At 39.5% G+C, this 5,187-nt stretch overlaps 1 non-coding gene across 1 annotated transcript; it reads right to left on the bottom strand.

Moving 5' to 3' along the window:
* Positions 1–304: 304 nt before the first annotated feature.
* LOC141624250 (small nucleolar RNA R71) lies at positions 305–412 on the bottom strand. Its single transcript, XR_012534060.1, has one exon. It is a non-coding gene; the product is annotated as a small nucleolar RNA R71 (small nucleolar RNA).
* Between the last annotated feature and the right edge of the window lie 4,775 nt (positions 413–5,187).

Genomic DNA, 5,187 nt, shown 5'->3' with positions numbered 1-5,187 from the left:
AAATTACCGCGCCGGACTTCGAGATCAAACCGGCTTTCATTAGCCTTGTGAAGAGGAAGCAATTTGAGGGAAGTCCTTTAGAGGATCCCAATTTGCATGTGCAAAATTTCTGTGATTATTACTCCATGATCCGTCAAACGGGCGTCACTCAAGCCCAAATAAGGGAAATACTTTTCCCTTTCTCTTTGAAGGACAAGACCAAGCTTTGGATCAATAGCCTTGACCGCACCGCTTTGGGAATCACCAATTGGGAGACATTGGCTCTTGCGTTCTATCAAAAGTTTTTTCCACCGGAGATAACTCAAACCTTGAGAAGCCAAATCACCGGATTACGTCAACAAGCTCTTGAGAGCTTATATGAGGCTTGGAAGAGGTACAAAGAATTGCAAACACAATGCCCACATCATGGGCTAGATGATTGGTTTCTAGCTATAACATTCTACAATGGATGTTGTGCCGAGTCCCGAAGGATACTTGATTCCGCCAACAATGGGTGGTTTGATCAAATTGACACCGATATTGCTCATGCCACGATCGAATCTATGGCGGTTCATGACGCACAATATGTCAATTCCCGAAGTGTGCCACTCAAAGGTAAAGAAGAATCCTCCGACAATTTCGTCTTGTTAACTCAAATTGCCTTACTCCAACAACAATTGGCGGAACGAGATGCTAGAGATACTCTTCAACAACTCAATGCCGTGTCTTCTACAAGTCAAATCATTGTTTATGATGGTTGCGAGGTGCGGGTCATTACACCGCTCATTGCCGAGCTACTATTGAGGAGGTAAATGCTTTTAAAGCTCTTAGACAAAGTTCTTATCCACCGGGTACATTTTCAAATACATATAACCCGAATTCAAAATTCCACCCGAACTTGTCTTATAATAGCAACAATGTGCTTAACCCTCAACCCCCACCACAACAGAATACCTATGTCCCTCAACAACAAAAGTATAACCCTCCACCGGGTTATCAAAACCAACAAAGGCCACCTCAACAAAATTACCAACAAAATCAACCCCCACCACAAAATGGCCAACAAAACAACCAAGGAGGAGGTAAACTTGAGGGCTTGATAGTACAAAATTCAAAGGGAATTGTTGGCTCAAATACAAAAGAATGATCAACCTCACAATGCCGCAATCAAGATGTTGGAGCAACAAGTGGCTCAACTAGCCGCTTCTAGCTCTCAAAGGAAAATCGGTCAACTACCACCCCAAGGCACGCAACCACACGAGACCGTTAATTCTATTTCCTTGAGAAGTGGTATGAGCTATGATGGACCGTCCATGACTTTGGATGACGAAGTGGTTGTTAAAAAGCCTAAGCTTGGGGGAAATGACAAAAAGAAGGCTAGTGAAGAGCCTCTTGTTAAGGATCGTGTGTCATTTCCTCACCGATTATTGATGCTTAAGAGAAAGAGCAAGCTTGGTACCCAAGAAAGTGACGAGGTGATTGTTGACAAGGAGTTCTCTCCTAATGCTAAGGGGGGGTGATGCCGTTTCTAAAGAGGTGGATGCTCCTAATGGAGTAGAAAAAGTAAAAGATTTGGAGGATGCTCCTCCAAAGGAAGTTGTTCAAGTACCGTTTCCCCATCGTCTCGTAAAGCACAAGGAGGAAGGTAAGTTCGGCAAGTTTTTGGAAGTTGTTAAAAATTTGCAAGTCACCGTCCCATTTATTGAACTACTTACCCAAGTCCCTTACTACTCAAAGTTTATGAAGGAATTCCTCTAAAAGAAGCGATCCTTCAATGAGGTTGAGACCATTGCTTTCACCGAAGAGTGTAGTGCACTCTTACAAAATAAGTCTCCCCCGAAACTTAAGGACCCCGGTAGCTATTCTATTCCTTGCACTATAGGCACATATACCATTGATAAGGCCTTTTGCGACCTAGGTGCTAGTGTGAGTGTCATTCCCTATTCTATTTGTGAAAAACTTAACATGGGTGCTCTAAAATGCACAAATATCACATTGCAAATGGCGGACCGTTCTTTAAAGCGGCCTTTAGGTGTCTTAGAAGATGTGCCCGTAAAAGTTGGTAAGTTTTTCATACTCGTTGACTTCCTCATACTTGATATGGCTGAGGACTCACAAACCCCAATTATCTTGAGTAGGCCATTTTTACACACCGCGGGTGCGTTAATTGATGTGAAAAATGGGAGGTTAACGTTAAAAGTGGGTAATGACCGGGTTACCTTTAGCAAGAACAACACCATTAGAAGCCCAATGTTACAAGAGTCTTGTTATTTATTTAGCACTATGGACTCTACTAATGCATCTTCTACACTTGGACCCTTACTGATGGATCCATTGGAGGACGATATTGGTGTTGTTTGTTTTGTAGGTGACAATGCTAAGGGCACTATTGTTAAGAGTGCCAAAAAGAAAAGTAAATTTTATTTAAACAATTTCAAATGGTTGCGGAATGCAAAAGTAGCTATGAAATGGAGCTCGGTTGGTGGCAAGCGCAATGACGAAACTTGATCAAATAGCTTCTTACGTCGTGCGGGACGTTAGACCAGCGCTTCTTGGGAGGCAACCCAAACTTTTTAATTGCTTTTATTTATTTCTTGTTTTTAATTTTCCGCAATTTACTGTTTTTCGTAGATTAGAAATAAAGTACTCGACTTGACGATGTTTGTTTTTGTGATTTATAGGTGAAAATGAAGAAAAGAGACTTAGAGGAGAAAATAGCACACTTCCCCATGCAAGAACCCCGTTCGGGGACGTAGTTTTCGAAAAACGGGACGGAATTAATATAATATGGAAGCAAAGGCAAAATAGGCGATGGACCGGTCAACCCCGATCGGGGACATGGATTCCTACTCACTTGGCTGCTGTTTTAGACGGGTAAAAAAATAGAATTTCATTCTATCATTCTCATACACCCGACGGTACTCCTCTACTCTTCTCCTTTCATTTTCTTCACATTTCTTCACTAAAAATCACAAGAAAACATCACTTTCTTCATCATTTTGCAAGATTCAATCAACCATTAACATCATCAAGTAAGTTTTCTTCCCTTTAATCAAGTTTAGCAAACCCTAACTCAAATTGGGGGAATTTGATTTTGTGCTTATTTGTACTAGAAATTGATTGTAGTATGCTCTGTTCATGTTTATAGTATGAATTAGGTAACTAATTTGTTCTATTATGTCTATTTGGATGAATTTTGGTTTGCCTTAAGATGAATTTTTGTCTTAAAATTCAGAAAAATGGCACCAAGAAGACCTCCTACCCAAGGTGCTTCTAAGAGGAGAAGGAATGATGCGGAATCCTCCCGGGCTGCAAAGGATGTGCAAATGGAAGAGGTCCCGGAATGGCATGATCCGAGTTTTCCCGGAGTAATTTTCAATTGTCAAAAGTAATATGACAATTGGGTCATCCTAAGAAGCAAAAGTATGAAACCGACTAATTCATTAACCAATCTTCTTTGAACAATATTGGAATTGAAAAGAATGTTAAGACATTGTTTAAAAACCTTGGTATGAAACATTGTTATACAATGGATTATAAGACCTTTCCCGAACTCACCCTTGAGTTCTTTAGCTCTTTTGAGTTTCATAAGTCGAAGAAACCCGGTTTTGTACTTTTTGTGACTTTCCGATTGTTTAATGATGACTATAAGATGGACCTAGTGGACTTTGCTAATATCTTCCAATTGCCCCATGAAGACTTACCTATTGAATCACCCGAGTCTTATAACCCAGTTTTGACATGGAATGCCGTTTCTCACTACCCTTTACAAAGTTGGGACTATTGCCCTCACCAATTCATACACTACCCTGACATTCGGGTTTGGCAAAGGTTTATGGGGTAGACCTTTTTTGGGAGAAATGAGCCTCATTCGGTGAGGAAAGTTGAGGTGGAGATTTTGGGTGCTTTTCTAAATGTTAATGGTGATGATAATTGGGGGATCAACATTCTCTACCACTTTGCGGTCCACTTGACCAAACAATGTAACCCAAAGAATAGTTGTATTGTCTTAGGAGGTTTGGTACAAAGATTGCTCACCACTTGTGTAGATTCAACCAAGAAAATACCGACTTGAGACCATTGCTTATGTCTAGGGAAAAGGGGGTTGGGCTAGATTATGAGTATTTTCTTTCTTACAATTGGTTTAGGGATGCTCACCCTAACATGGTTTGGAAAATCGGTAGGCAAGACTCTATTAGTCTACCTAAAGAGAAGAAAGAAATTAAGGCCTTAGTTCACACTAAGCCCTATCATGGGAGTGCCCCTTTTACTAGACCTACTTACCACTTAGATTTACGAGGTGAGACACGTACCACCGTTGAGCGGCATGAGGTAGGTCAACTCTCTCAAGCATGACATTCCACCTCTAGTGTTCAATCACCCTCTAGACTAGAAATGATGGAAATGGTGCGAGAATTGAGCTTAAGTGTTAATACAATTCGTGATGACCAATGACTTGCATTACATCCAATTTATGATATGTGTTTCATCAAAACGCACAAGTATGGTTCTCATGTCATCTCTTTATAAACATGCATTCATTTGTTATAGCATTTTGGAGCCATTCACATGATAATAATTGCCTTCTTGACCCCTCACAAACATTTATCCCTAGCTACATTATAATTTGCCTACCTTGTTGAGCTAGTAGCTTTGTTTGGGTGCTCAATTGGGATTTGGTTCAAAGTTTGGAATATCATGTGAGTTTGGTCTTAATACTGAAATGAGAAAGAGAAAAAGAAAAATGAAGAAAAAAATGATGAATTGAAATGAAAAATTGAGAAAGAAAAAAGATGAGAAGAAAAATGAGAAAAAAAAAACATGAAATGAAATAAAAAAAGAATTATGAATTGAAAAGAAAAAAAGAGAAGAAGAGGTTGATGTGAGGAACTCTCATACATTATTCACATATTTTGGAGAGTTTATTTATGATTTGAATTACAATTTGGGTTAGAGTTGGGATTGAGCATCCTTACAATTTGGTTGTTGCTAGCTTGACATTAGCTCCACAATCCATAATTCATTTATTCCCCTTTCTTACCCATTACATATTGCCTTATTCCTACCCATTTGGCTTCTTTATCATGCTTGCATTTGATTGTTTTGGCTTACTAGTTTTGATTGATTACCATAATAGATTGCGGGCACATTATTATAAGTCGAGGATAGTCGAGTGTTTATTCACAAAAATGTCCTTTCACATATAAA

This window comes from Silene latifolia, chromosome X, assembly GCF_048544455.1.
Source record: "Silene latifolia isolate original U9 population chromosome X, ASM4854445v1, whole genome shotgun sequence".
NCBI lineage: Eukaryota > Viridiplantae > Streptophyta > Magnoliopsida > Caryophyllales > Caryophyllaceae > Silene > Silene latifolia.
This window is presented reverse-complemented; position numbering and strand designations above follow the sequence as displayed.